The sequence below is a fragment of the Rhopalosiphum maidis genome, chromosome 2, assembly GCF_003676215.2.
Source record: "Rhopalosiphum maidis isolate BTI-1 chromosome 2, ASM367621v3, whole genome shotgun sequence".
Lineage (NCBI taxonomy): Eukaryota > Metazoa > Arthropoda > Insecta > Hemiptera > Aphididae > Rhopalosiphum > Rhopalosiphum maidis.
Window position 1 is genome coordinate 23668679 of NC_040878.1, and position 15798 is coordinate 23684476.

Sequence of the window (15798 nt, forward strand, 5' to 3'; positions counted from 1 at the left end):
CCTACGACCTACCTGCTACCACGATTAAAGATATATATCTTCACACGACTATTATTATATATAACCTACATCGAAATTCCCTGAAAAGAGGGTGGTAAAGGACGAGAAGGAACATACGCGTAAGAATTTGTTTATGGTTTATCGTTGTGGTATTTCAGATAGGACGTCGATTTTACATTTGTATCTGTGCAAAGACCACGATTTTACAGACGACATTTTAGCGTCAAACGCGCGTGAACAATTCGTTTTTCACGCTGACCGTAATGCTGATACTCAATATCTTCCGCCGAGTTCACGCACCCTACCCAATCAAACTGCATGCTATTAGTGCTATTATATTTTTTATTATCAATATGTATGTAAATACTGAGTGATTCATTTAACTCTAAAACTATATTTTTTTTTTTTTGAAAATATTAATATTGATAATATTATTCTAATAATAATAATTTTTTATCTTTATCATTTATTTTTTATTTTTTTTTGATTCTATTATTAATTCTTTATTTCAAGGCAGAATATTTTTTGAATCCTTCAATGTATAAAATAAAAAATTTTACGAGCAGCTTATGATATATGAAATTATATATAGTTTTATTAAGCTTAGTGGAGTATTACAAGAATACATACTATCAGAAACGAATTTAGGAATTTTGCGCCCCGAGTAAGAAAAACCTAGGTATCGTATTATCTAAAAATGCTCTCCAAAATTCAAAATTTACCACCCGAGGCCCAAGCCCCCCCCCCCGCGCTCCCCTAAATACGTTTCTGCCTACTATACAAAATATTATAAATGGCCTACTCCGCTTTTTAAATTTTAAAAACTTATAAGTTTTTTTTTAATGAATATTTACAATCTGTACACATTTAATACAATAAGCGAATTTTGAAGACTAATATAACAACTATACTTATCCAAAATTTGATTATAGAAATCGAATTACGCCGAATAATATTCTGCATCGAAATTAAAAATTAAAAATATATGTTGTAAACAATATTTTTAAATATTTCGGTATTCTATTATAATAGTATAATCTTATTTTTACAATGTTTTATTAACTACTTAATGATATACTCTATTGTCTGTATTAATGTATTATAATAATTATTTACCTTTTTTTTGATACATTTTGTACCTAAATTATTTTTTAACATGAAATGTCAATGTCTAAAGAATTCTTCGTTTTAAATTAATTTAAGTTGAGTGCTGATATAGCGTGTAGGTATTGAAATTGAAGTACCAATCTTTAAATTGATCGTTGAAGGTACCAATAATATATAATATTGATAACCAATCTTGGGAAAAAGTTCTAGTGAAGAAATAATTGAGTATATTATTGCGAGTGGTTCTGTAGATATTTACTTAGTAGGGAGTATTAACTAAAAAGTCACATATGAGCAACAATTTTTAGTTTTACTATAAAATTATGCCTAGTGCCTATGATCGGATCTAAAAAAATAATACAAAGTAACAATAATGTACTATAATATATAGTACTAAAAACGCAAACGCTTGTGTAGATTATTTTATTCTATAACAGTTTTACCTACATTTTGAATATGTATACACACAAATACCTACACAGCTTACAAAACAATAAAAATACTATAAATTTACAATGAATTCTTCATAACAGTTTTAGAAGCGTATGAAAATATGAAATTGTATATTTTTCAAAAATTACAGGTACCTCTATATAGATTCATTCTCTTATAGACGTATACTATACATGCATGTTACATAAGACGCAAAACATTGTATGTAACATTGGTAACAACCAATGTTATCGTTAGCAAAAAAATGTATTAATAAAAACTAAGAAATCAAAATGAAATTTTACATTTTCTAGTGGGTATCACACCCATTACCAGAGACTTATTCAGAAATTTGACGCCCGCGAGTGCTAATGTTTCTTTTTTTATTATTTTCCTGATTTGAAATAGGCATTTAATTTAATGTCTAGGTGAATAGTGAAATTGCATAAAAATTAAATTCTTGACTATATGCCTATTGTCTAGGCATTTAGTAAAATGCTTTTTGGTTGATTTGGCTATATGTCTACGACATATACATTCGTTTGGAAATGATAAATCCAGATCTGTTGAATAGTGTATTCAAAAGGACATTATACCCGTATGTGTAGTCTGGTTGTCTCTATCTTATCAGCGTAGGTACATCATAGCAAATTTGCATTTAGTAGAACAAATTGTATATTGTTAGCTTTAATATTGAAGTCAGTTTACCCATAATTAAACTTAAAGGTACAAATATTATCCGGGACATGTCATAATATACTATTGATATTATCATTTTAAAGTGAGTTATAGCTATATAGAAAAGTTATAACTTTAAAATATTCATAACTCTCTTTAAAATTATAATAATATCAATAAAATCATATGCCATTTCCTAGATAATATTCTTACCTTTAAATTTGATAATAGGTAAATTTAATATTAAAGTTAACAACACAAAATTAATTTTATCTGTTTAAACTAACCAACAGAAATGTGATTTCTCACTGAAGGTTAGAAGTATATACTACAATACTAAATATATGGATTACCTAAGTGACTAAGTTTACTGCTGTATGGAAAAGTAAAAACCGCTAATTTAAAATTTCACAATAAATTTAATATTTAACTGACAAACGCGATGTAGCGTTCGTCTGAAAAGTTGACCTAAAATATAATATTAAAATTTAAAGCCTGTAGATATCAGGATTCAAATTATTAATGAAGGGGTGCTGGTACGGAATACCTAATATTTTACGGTATGTTATCATTAAGTTATGACTAGATGATAATGTACCCTCTTCCCAGTTACGGCCTTGGTACCGTATGTACTGGCGAGTCATACTAACTAATAACTATATGGTATATGTTTATAGCCCTATAGGCTATAGGTGTCGTTAAATATCAATTAACTCATAATTTTTTTAATTTTCAATCATCAACATAACCTAAATGATAAAAGTGATTCAATAAATAAAATAAAAAAATTATTTAAAATATATATTTCACAAAAATTTAGTATAATAGTATACCAACAAATTTCAATTTGACCGATCACTGATAAATTATCTATAAAATCCTGTATTCTTTAAAACCTCTAGTTAAACTAAATAAAATACAATAATAATAAAACTAGAAGTATGAAAATGAAACACTTAGTTTCTTTGTTCAGACTGTTTTACATAGGGGTAAGTATGATTGTGTTTGTTAGCAATTCCTAGTTAATTATATTAATTTATAGAATATGGCCTTTTTTGGTATAAAATATAAATTATGAATAAGAATGTATCCAAAATTACCTTGTAAAGCTATTTAACATTTTATTTTTTAAACAGTTATATTTATGTAAAATAGTAAAACACCTTGATCATTGTCTGTTACCTATTAGTTTTATATAATATATTTAAATTTACTTACAGAATATGATTTATTTTTATATATTTATCAATTGAACTTAATGAAATTTGTATGTAAATATTATCAACATCAGTATTCATAAAATACATGTTTTTATTTTTGTATTTATACATTCATAATCATTATACAATGTAATATTTAATAAAGTTGGCAGTAGCAAATACATTTTCATTAAATTATATAATATTAACCAGTAACCTGGCTAACAAGTGGCAATACAATAAGTTCTTAAAACAATAAAGCTCAACATTGGAAACAAAAAAAATTAAAACTTTGCCTCTTAAAATACCAAAATAGAGGTCGAGTCCTTCAATGAAAGAACTACCTATTCGAAAAATAAAAACAGATCAGAATTCAATTATATAGTATAAATAGTAACAATGTGCACTTGAAATAAATAATATGGACGTTAAATAAAGTTATTACATTGGCGAAACTTTATACAGAGATGAAAAATATAATCATGTACCCACCGGCCACTATAATATATTAATGTGCTAAAATTATGTAACTATATAAGTATATTCTTTAATATTGAGCCAGTTTTTTATGTAGAAAAAATTTAATGTCTAAACTAAGTCCTTACTTTTAATTTGTAGTTTATATTATATCATATATCTATTGTCTATATTATGCATAAATATGTAATAGATAATATAGATGAGTCTTTAACTAACGGGTAATCTTAGAAACTACTGGACCGATTAAAATAAAATTTATATTAATAGATTTCTGTTTGAGACTCGTTTTAAGGTTATTTTCAACTACTATACCTAGATTGCTATTTTGCTAAATAGGATGGCTGATGGATTACGTATAAATTTCATTTTGGATCATCAAAATCGAGTAATTTTTCGGTTATGTATGACGTTAACATTGGTAAATGTCAAAATATAACAGAAAAAATGTTTTTAAAAAAATGTGAAAACATAGTCAATAGACTAGCGACCCGCTATTCGTTAGTAAGCGATTTTTTTAAATGAAAGAAAATAATATTTTATTTCTAGTTTGTTTTCAAATGTTCAACAAAAGGCAATGTTCTTATGTTTGTAGTTTATCAATATTCAAAAACTCAAAAACAACTACATCGATTTTGACGAATTTCGGAAATTGCAACAGTTATTATAGAGATTCTTATTAAATAAGATATACAATATAGATAATATATTAAATTAGATATATTAATTAAGATAAATAAATACTGTATTACAACTAGACGTAGTGACGTACTACATAGTATAATGTATTTTAATTCAAAAAAAAAATAACAATTTTATCAAATATCAAATATAATCTATTTTTTATAAACGTGTTTGTTAGATAAAACAAAAATTATTTTTGCTTTATAAAAGCTATGTTAAATGTTAAGATATTATACAGTATATACAACAGAAAACAAACATAATATACAGTATCTGAATTTTAAATTTACTTTAATTTTTCCAACCTATATTACCTATTTATGATTGCTGAATACCGGATACTGTACCTACATGAAGTAAGAGGAAATTTATAGATTAATAATATTAATGTGTTAATAATTATTCATAGGTAGCTTTATATAAAATAACATTGAATAATGATCACCAATCAGTAATATTACAAATTAATAATTACAATAACACGAATATATAAATAAATGTTTCAACATTATTTATTTAAACATTTCATTATTTTTACTAAATATTTACAAATATCTGAAATAAAGTAGTCAACTATATTAAACGTATCTAATTATTCCTCTACTTCCTCTAATTTCGCACAAATATCTGTTTAGGGACCTTTGCTGTATTCCTGGTAAAAACTATCCATGTTATATTATAGATATTTCATTTATAATAGACAGGTATATTTTATTTATTATTATTAAACATTTTATAATAATTTTTTCAAGTGCAAAAAACTTCAGAGTGTAGACATTAATGTTGTATTAAAGAAAATATAATGCATATTATATAATTATATTATTTAATTGATAAAATAATAATTGAATACAATTGTGATTTGTAATAAACTAGATAATTTATTAATAAACTTTTGTTTTAATTTAAACCATCTCATCAGGAGGGAATTGTGTTAGCATTACTTCCCTAAATAAACATATTATTATACCTAGATAATTATAGATTTAAATCGTGACATATTCAATATATCCAGGAAAACTGAACACACTGTTGTCTTTAAATTATTGGATACATGCCTGAATAAACACATTGTCTAGTTACTAGTTACTAGTTAGTAGTTGGTAGTTATACCTACGTCAGAATACGGCGTTCCATTATAATTTTATTCAGATTAATGCGTCCTTCATTGCAATTACCTATTTGAATTAACAAACATCAAATACATTGTATTTATGTAAGTACTCTGCAAAATATTATCTTATCGAGCGGAACGAAACAATTTTGCAAGGCATAATAGTATAATTAATACATATAGTATATACCATATACTAATATGCTATGTATGTTTAAATTGCGCATAGACGATAGTATAACATAATATTTAATAAAATATGTTCTTAACAAACAAATTAAATGAAGTTAACTACTTAGAAACGCGAATTGAAATAATTAATAAAGATTATATTTATTTACATACATACATAATAATATAAATATAGGTAATATAATATAGATAACAATAGTTAGGTTTATGTATATAATATATTCTATTATATAGATACTAAGATAACTCTATAAAATGAATACATTTATTAATTATTAATAAAATAGTGTATTAATTTAAGTAGTAGCCAATGACCAGTAGGTATCTGCATCCTAAAATAGTGTAATCTAAATAATTGTGTAGCTATAAATGCGTATTAACTAATAACTAATAATATCAAAATATCATCGTTCATTATATTTTTATATTATTATTTAATAATTAATTGAGGTAAATATGTATACCTAAGTATCTAGTAAGTACCTTACTAATTTAGTAAGTTCAGTCATGTTACGTGAAATAATCAATAAACAAAAGTATAGAAACAAAATAATTTATGAATTAGCGTGGTATCAGTAAGTAAACAAAATGTATCTATTCGTATTTTAAATATAGTTTAGGTAACTATATTCATTATTCTAAAAAATCTAAACTAAGAAACTGAGATTAAATACTGTCAAGATTTAATGTTGTATTTCAATATCTATCCATGATTTAGTCATTATTTTAGTGATGTCAAGCATTTTATACTTTTCAAAGCCTGAATACTGAATAGACCAAGACCCTAAGACGGTTTATAACAAAATGTTATACCTTATACACGTTTCACATAGGTATTAGTTTATTTAGTAGTATGAAATATACTATATTATGTTCAATTGGCACCCATTAATACATAATTATTTTTCTGTCACTCAAAAATTAAAACAAACAACGATTCATAAATATTATTATATTATTTAAATAGATTGGCTACTTATATGTTATTACAATTCAATTTTTTTATGAAATATGCCTTAATAATTTAGATGTACTCTCAAGTAAAAATTCTGCAAGAGGTTCATTCATGTGAATTGTGCAATACTGCAAAATTAAAATAGCCACCATGAAATCTCGGGGTGTTGTATTCATTATTGTATTGTTTTGTATAAATTGACAAGTAGTAAAATAATTGTTTGCTTGCATCAGTCGAATTTTAAACTTCCGCTTCCTATATTTAAAATAATATGTTACCTATTCATTTCGTTGGCGGACTGCCCAATAAATGTTTGAAAAAATATTCCATTTTAGTATAACATATACATTTTAACTCCGAACAAACCTGCTTTTGGAAAACTTATAATAGTTAACGTCTGCCAGAGAAGTAATTTTTGACAATTTCTGAAGATTTACAAACTACAGAAGTGTAAAAATAATCTTTCACTCCAGTTCTTGGCACATTATGCACCATCTTAAATCTTAACGCGTTAATTAATAAATTAATTTATATATTTTGTTTAAAATCTCTGAATTATAATTATCAACCATGGCGATGATTACCGAATTTCATAAAGTTACATGTAGAATATAATGCATAGAGGATATTATATTATACCGTTATACTTCCCACACAAACCCACACGTAATATTATTCTTACACATAAAATATTTAATATTAGGTGCTTACTATTTTTTTTTTTAGAAACTATTTTGATAAACGTGGTCTTCTCGAATCTCAATGTTATAAACAAGTGTACATAATGCATCTTAACTATAAATATATTTAGAAATTAAGAAATATACGTATTGTATAGTCTATAATAAATAAGTTACATTTAAGTGTTCAATATTTAATCATTTTATTTAAATGTTATAAATATTAATATTTTAATTTGTATACATATAAGTAGGGTCGGGATTAAAATGTAATAAAAAACCAAAAATATATACATATATATGTAGTTAAAATGGCCAATATATATAGTATAAAATAGAAAATATGTAATAAGAAAAATTTAAAATTATGTTAACGTGTAAAATTAAAATAAAATTCTAAATAATTTTTGAAAAGTATCCAATTAATTGTTTTTAATTTCTAATCAATTTAATTTAAAAAATATAAAATATTAAGATGTTTTCACAACCATACGAACTTAAGTACTGACACTTATGAAAATTTGTAAATATATTTTGTCTAATAATTGTTGAATATAAAGTATAATCTAAAATCATTAATGTATGGTTATCGAACAGAAACAGAAAGATAAGCTATAATCAAGTTATTAATATTTAACTAATACTTATTTCCTATATGCATACACTTACAATTTTTACGAGTACTATTATCAAAGTACAAATGTATAATACTAAATACTACTAAACCACCAAAATTGTCAAAATTGACGAAATATGTAAAAACATGTAAAATAAAATATGTTTTATCTTATTGTAAATCATGTGAAATGAATTTATCATTTTCAATACTTACTTAATTTATCATGTTTTAGTAAAAATATATGTATTTACATACAAATCCCAGCCTTACATATAAGACATAGGTGCAGTGGCGTAGCCAGGATTTACAAGTATATGATCTAAGCATCACATAATATCAGAATATGATATTAACAGCTAGCATGTAATACGCTTATATCAATCCACTGTGTTTTGATAAACAATAAACATTAATTTTTTTTTAATTTAAACTCCAAACTGGTACATAGCCAAAATTAATTAACTTACGATTATTTTTTTATATATTATATAATATATGATACGGCTAATAGGGGGAGCATGGCCCCTGTGGCCCCCTGGCTATACCACTGCATAGGTGATATAATTTAAACTTGGTATAGAAGTTCTACACTTTTCTACATCATTGTATCAGTTTATTACTTGACTCATCTACAGCCGTTATGACGTTATATGCATGTCATTCACTCTGTAGTGTTTTCAATTGTAATAATTATAGACAAACTATACATGATGAAGATGCATTGTGCATATCTACGTTTTATACATGAAGGTATAAAATATATACATATAATACCTGTATTTAGGCTGTAATGTTATCGTTATGTATATATAAATATATTATACATCGCATTTTTCAGGCAGATAGGTTTCCAATATTTGTATATTATTTTTTTGGAATACTTTGATTTTAATCAAAAGTCCAAATTTTTCAACATGTTTAAGGTAATTATGATAAAAAACCTTTTTAAAGAACCATTATAAAAAAATACTACTATATTATATACATGATGATCATGACATATTGAAATTGAAATGTATATATAATTATAATAAGTATTTAGCCATTTAAGTATGTATATACTATATACTTAGTTATAAATTTTAATATATACATTTTTAAATGTTAAATCGATTACTTCCAAAGTTACATATTAATACTTATAAATTATTACTACGCAAGTGTAAAAGAAATATTTTATGATTCCATCACACACAACAAACACATAGTTTAACTGTGTCCTGTGTTCAGAGCATCCATGACCATATGGCATATATATACATACTATATACATTCTTTAATAATTCTTATATGTATTTATAAGAATTCATGACACGTAGGCATTAGTAAATATAATATAGGTACAGTCGGTACAGACCATTTCCTGTACAAAAAAAAAAAAAAACCAAAAACAATAAATTACTTGCATCATCATTATACTCATTATTATTCATTAATAATTTGTGGTAATTGAAAGATGAATATTACTTCGAAAATAAATGTAAACACTTGCCATTTTGTCATTCAATTAAATTATAACAAAAAATGTATATATATATTTATAAGTAGGTAGCTAATTCATTAAGATATCAAATAGGGCATCCAGGTCAGAACATCTATCGTTATTCTATATGACATGACGTATTAATTTTAGAAAATGTATACACAGAGTAATTTACCAAGCATGCTCATTTCTTTTATCCTTTAAGCATTTGTTCAAATTCTAATAATGGCGTCACGAATACCACCCCCTTAGTTTGTTTTAAAAAAATTGTTTCTTACACTGAATCAGCAGGCGCGGCGCACCGATGCTACATGGTGATCAGGGTGGGCAAATCCCACCCCAACATTTTATTTTGCCCCTCTATTGCCCCCTATAATTTAATGTTAAAAATATGTAAGTAAATAAAGAAATTGCAATTTATTATTATTTATTAATATATAAAATAGTATTAATTACTTTAAAGAGTTTTTAAACTTAATAGTTATATTATTTTAAGTTTGACTGCAGTTATATTCGATATAAATATGATTTTTTTGCACATTTAGAAATAAATATACTTAATAAAGTTAATACTAACTGCACATTTTATAAAATCTCATACAATAAAAAATAAAAAGTTATGTATTGTTAAAAACAAATAAAAAAAAGGGAGAATTTTGAAGTTTTACTGTAGTATAAATTTGTAATAATAACAAACTAGGAATATTTTTTGATTATTTATTTATAACTAAAACACTTTTTACAATACTTTTCTGAAAATATGGTACTTACCATAGAAAAAAACAACACGGCAAAAACAACAATGTAAAAAATGTCAAATGCATTTTACTTTAAAATTCCAAACATTAGTTAAAGTATAAATATATAATAATTTATAAGCCAATTGTTAAGTTTAATAAGTAAATAATAATAAAAATAAATCATAGATATCGAATACTGCTCTATGACTTATGAGTACAATAGACATTTCAATAAACATTCTTTCGTACATCTCCATGTTAATCGCATGCGTCCTTGATGTTTCATTTATTCATTATACCTATATATGAATATTCCTTCCAACAAATTTTGAACCCACCTTCGTTTGATTTAATAATTTCCATATTTTCAAAAAAAATAATAATAAATTACTGTAGTATGTATCACGTCGTAATCGAGATCAATATGTAGCTGACGCTTAACGTTTCACACAAAATATAGTGAACCTAAAAGGCTACAAACTATATAAGTTCTATAGCTTATAATGTTTATATCCATAATCTTATCATGACATCCAAAGTCGTAATTTAAATTTTGGTTTATCGCAGCCCACAAGTATTACTGAATTAACAAACATAACTTACATATTATTACTTATTTAATATAGGTATTAACATCACTAAATCAAAACCTTAAGTGCAAAAATTAATATAAATGTAAAGTTTATTTCAACAAACACACTTTTCAATTTCTATATATATTAAAAATAATTTTATTTATGACAGCAATTATTTTAATAACTTTTAACCAAAATGAATATTTTTCATCGTGTCGTTTTTCCCCGTGTCACTTCTCCCCGATATTTGTTATCGGGGAGAATAATTATAAGATAATTTTAATTATCTTATCCAAATATCAATACAAATTATCGAATTCAAATAGTATTAGATATTTTTTATTATGGGTTCTATCACCAGATGTCATTCTTCTTCCGTTCTTCGCTCGTACTATTCATGTTATTATGTTGAATTTGTAAACATAATAACTAATAAGTAACGATATTTTGTACAAATATTATTTTATATTCATAGTATTTTCATTATGCTTTATAAATTGTAAATTTTCTAAATAAAAAAAATGTTGTATTAAGTTAACGGGAAATTCATATACCTATTAACCTTGATAGTCAATGGTATATGGTAAAAATAAAATTATTGGTTATATAACTTATAACTTGTAGATATCTTCTCGCCTTATTTATTTTTAGTTATTACTAGAGTTAGGACGTTGATGACCTAAAAAACAATCTAAAATTCTATAAAAAAAAAAATGCAAGAATGATCTAAAAACTTCAAAAAATGAACTTGCGAATGATCTAAAATATCGAATTAAATAAGTGAAAAAAAAATATTTATAAATAATAATTTTTATCAGAGATATGGGTGTGATAATAAGGTTAGGTTATTTAAAATATGAATTATAAATAATTATAATATTATTAATTTATAAATATAATACTCGATAAGCGTGTATATTATGTCTGAAAAAACACTTGTTTTATCAATATATAACACTCAAACAGTAAATCTTATCGGTATACGCAATAATAATAATAATAATGTTAAATTTTTTTCTATATTAAACAAATTTTCTCTAAAATCTAAAATGCCCCAAAATTGTATAAAAACTACAAAATATGAAAAAATGACGTTAAAAACAAAAAAATGTAAAATAAAATTGGAATAATCTGAATCAAGGTAGCATGAAACAAATTTTTAGCTAAGAAAGCATTGTATAAGAATCAAAGGAAAAAAATGCAAAAATCATCAACATCCTAACTAGTTATTACTGTTATTTTTATTTAATTATGTTTATTTTAAATTGATGAATATTATGATGTTAGACAAAAGAAAGTTTTTAGTATTTTAATAGAAAATGTTTAATTTATTCTTTAGATTCTAAATTTTATATCCATAATTTATTTTAGAAATTTCCGAAAACATACATTTAATATTAGCCTTTAAATAATTTAAATTAATACAGTTTAACAATTTATTGAATAATATTTTAAGAAAAAATTAGGTTCAAAGATTTTCACTGACTAATCAAATATTAAAAATTGTACCTGTTATCCTGTGTATACCGAGACGCTCGAGATAATTAACAATATTAACAATAGTTTATACTTTGTAATTGTCATTACTCATTATAGAGAAGACAAGTTTCTAATGTCATCCATACGTATATACTAGTACCTACACGGTAGTAACCGGTATTATTATATTGTAAGGTAGGTACTATAGTAGATATAGTATATATATATATACTCGTAAAAAATATTATAACGATATAGTAATTCAAACAAGTTATACTTAATAATTAAAGCATGGCAATTGACTACATAAATATAGTTTGGCAGTTTGTGATATTATATATTTATATGACATGATATTATGTAATATAATTCGTTATAATTTGTATGAATGGCGTAGATTGCCAGCTTGGGGAGATACATTATCCTTTTTTTAAACTTATATTTATGTATAATATATTAAATGGTAGCTATATTTTTTCAATAGGTAAGTGACAAAATGCTATACGGAGATATTTGGCATTATATAACAATTTCATCTGCCCTCTCAATGAGGTCCTAAGTACGCTACTGATGTATGTAATAAATAATAACGCTACTTTGCTAGTCACGAGGAAGGAGGAATGTTGTACGGACATTTTTTACCGAATAGATAATGTAACGAACAATAATATAATATACATGTGACATGTATGAACATTGTGAACGATTTCTGAAAAAGATTGTGTTTGACGAGTAAATATAACAGTAAAAAATATTGATAATAAAATATTAAGATACATTGTATACTGAATAATTTATTAAAAATATTGTTAATCGTAAATGAAGTTTTATCCGTATTAAAGATTATTATTATATTGCCAAAACCCAAGTGCACCTGCAGACATTTTCAGCGGGAAGGGAAGGCAATGTTAAATATATATATATATAATATACTAATTTACACAATACACCACCTAACATATTTCAAAGTTTTAACATTAACTATAGAAAAATGTACACTATGACTTTTACAAACATCAGCAAAATTGGATAGAAGGAAGGAGAGGATTAGTTCCCCTTGTATGATAACTATCTTTAAATGTATTTAACGCAGACTCTAATTGTTAAACAGCGCAGCCAGTAGATATATGTGTATAGTAATTAGTATACCTACTATATATGAATTTAGAAAACTGGGAAAGTCACACTGCTGTATGCCTGCAGTAGTAGGTTTCGTCACTGAGTAGGTCACAGTGATACTCATATAGTGTGATGGAAGTGTTAAATTTGAATTCAATGATAAATCACTAGATAATAAATACGTCGAAAAATACGTATGTATAATAATAATTGTTTTCATAAGTAGGTAGTTATAATTTTAAGAATTGTTTTTTTTTTTATTCATTTTAATTTTATTAAAAGAGAAATTTACTATCTATACATAGAACATAACAAAAGTAAATATGATAAATAATGAATTTAACATTTTAACAAAAAGGCATAAATGACATGATTGGAGGAAAAGGCCCATTATAGGAACACCCTCTTAGATTGTTCTAAGCAGTTTTTTTTTTTTAACTAAATAGGTCGCGAACCTGCACTTCCTTTTTAGGCTTCATATATGGTGTGAGAGCCGAGAGGATATACCTCATTTTTATTAACGAATAACGGATTTATGTGGGAGTCAAATTTGAAACGGAATGATTTGTAGTTATGGTTGCTAATTCTTTAACGATTGTTATGTGAAGGTATTTGTAAAGGGAAGCAATATACAAGGCTGGGCATTACCGAATTAAAAAGTTAAGTTACTTTTAACGAAGTTACATAACGAGTTACTTTTATTTTCATAAGTAACTTCTAATTTAACGAGAAAACCCAGAATGATTTTAATATATCAATTATTAAGCAATAAATTCGTTGTGTCGTTAACAATTATTACATTTTGTTCGTATTGTTTCCTGTGACCTTTCATGTAATTAATTTTACACGAAAAAAAGAAAACTTATTTATTTTTAACTAAGATAAGTTACTTTTTTTTCAAATTAACTTTTAACGAGTTAAATAAAAAAATTAACTTTTAACTTTAAACTTAACTTACATTTTTCTTTATTAATTTAACTTAATGCGTTAAAATAATTAATTATAACTTTCCCAGTCTTGCTAATATACGACAGTGCTCCTGTGTCCCTGCTGTGATTAATCGAAGAGTAATATTCTGATGAACTTGGATTGGACGGATGACGGAAGACTTGGCCGGTTCCCAAATTTGGACCAGATGGGCTTATTATTGCTTTATAAATTAATAGTTTTGTTTTTAGGTTTATTTTGGATTTTACACGTAGTATCCGACGAAGTTTGTAGAGTCTAATGTTAGCTACTTGTTTTTTATATTTTTAAATGGGGACCCCATGTGAGGCGACGAGGAGTTTATGACGTAATGACCGTAATGTTAAACTTAAGTATTTTATTTGGTCGGATGATGGTATGACTTTATTGTTAATTGTAAATGTTAGGGTTGTATTTTTTAATATATTTGTAACAATTTTTTTACGTCATATTCCTATGTTTGTTTTTTTGTATAACATTGTAACAGTGTTATAATCTGTAATAAATTTAGTAACCATTTAAATAACAAATTATTCAATTTCTGTGAGCCAAAAGCTTAAAACTATATTCATGCGTCAGCTATCTTATAGCAACCTACGTATAAGTGTTGAAAAAACAAACCATAAACACTCTCCAAGTGTCAATGAATTCATATAAATAACTTTGATTGAACACGGTTAAATCGTTCAGAAGTAACACGATCGTAAATTCACAACAGACGGACAGAATAATTACATATATTATATTCTTAAAATGTACTGTTTAACTGAAATAATCGTGACCCGTAAATTTTTTAGCGCACGCCACACAGGTACCGTATAATTGTATGAGAATAACGTCGAAAACTTACCTATAACAGTAGATAGGTGTATAGTCGTATGTAAATAATACATTATAATAGTCAAAAGCAAAAAAGAACAGAAAGTAATACGCTGCACTGTAATTTGATTACTTATACATAAATAATTAAGCATTACACACGCATATTATTATGTATAATAGAGGCGAATTACATACAACCTATTTATACACATATATACATTTATATTCTACAGCTACAGGTGTCTAACAGGGCTATACACGCAGATTAATGTATTATATAATACCTATTACACGCCGTACTTACCCATATGGCCATTAGATTGTGCTATTACACTATATATTGTCAATATTGTACTTTACTCGTCTATCCATATTATATAGTTGTCTGTATATACACTATTTTACGAGGTCTTTGCCTTCTTCAATAGAGCGCAATGTAGATACGTATATAAGTGGGTACCAGGTAGTGTGCAGTCA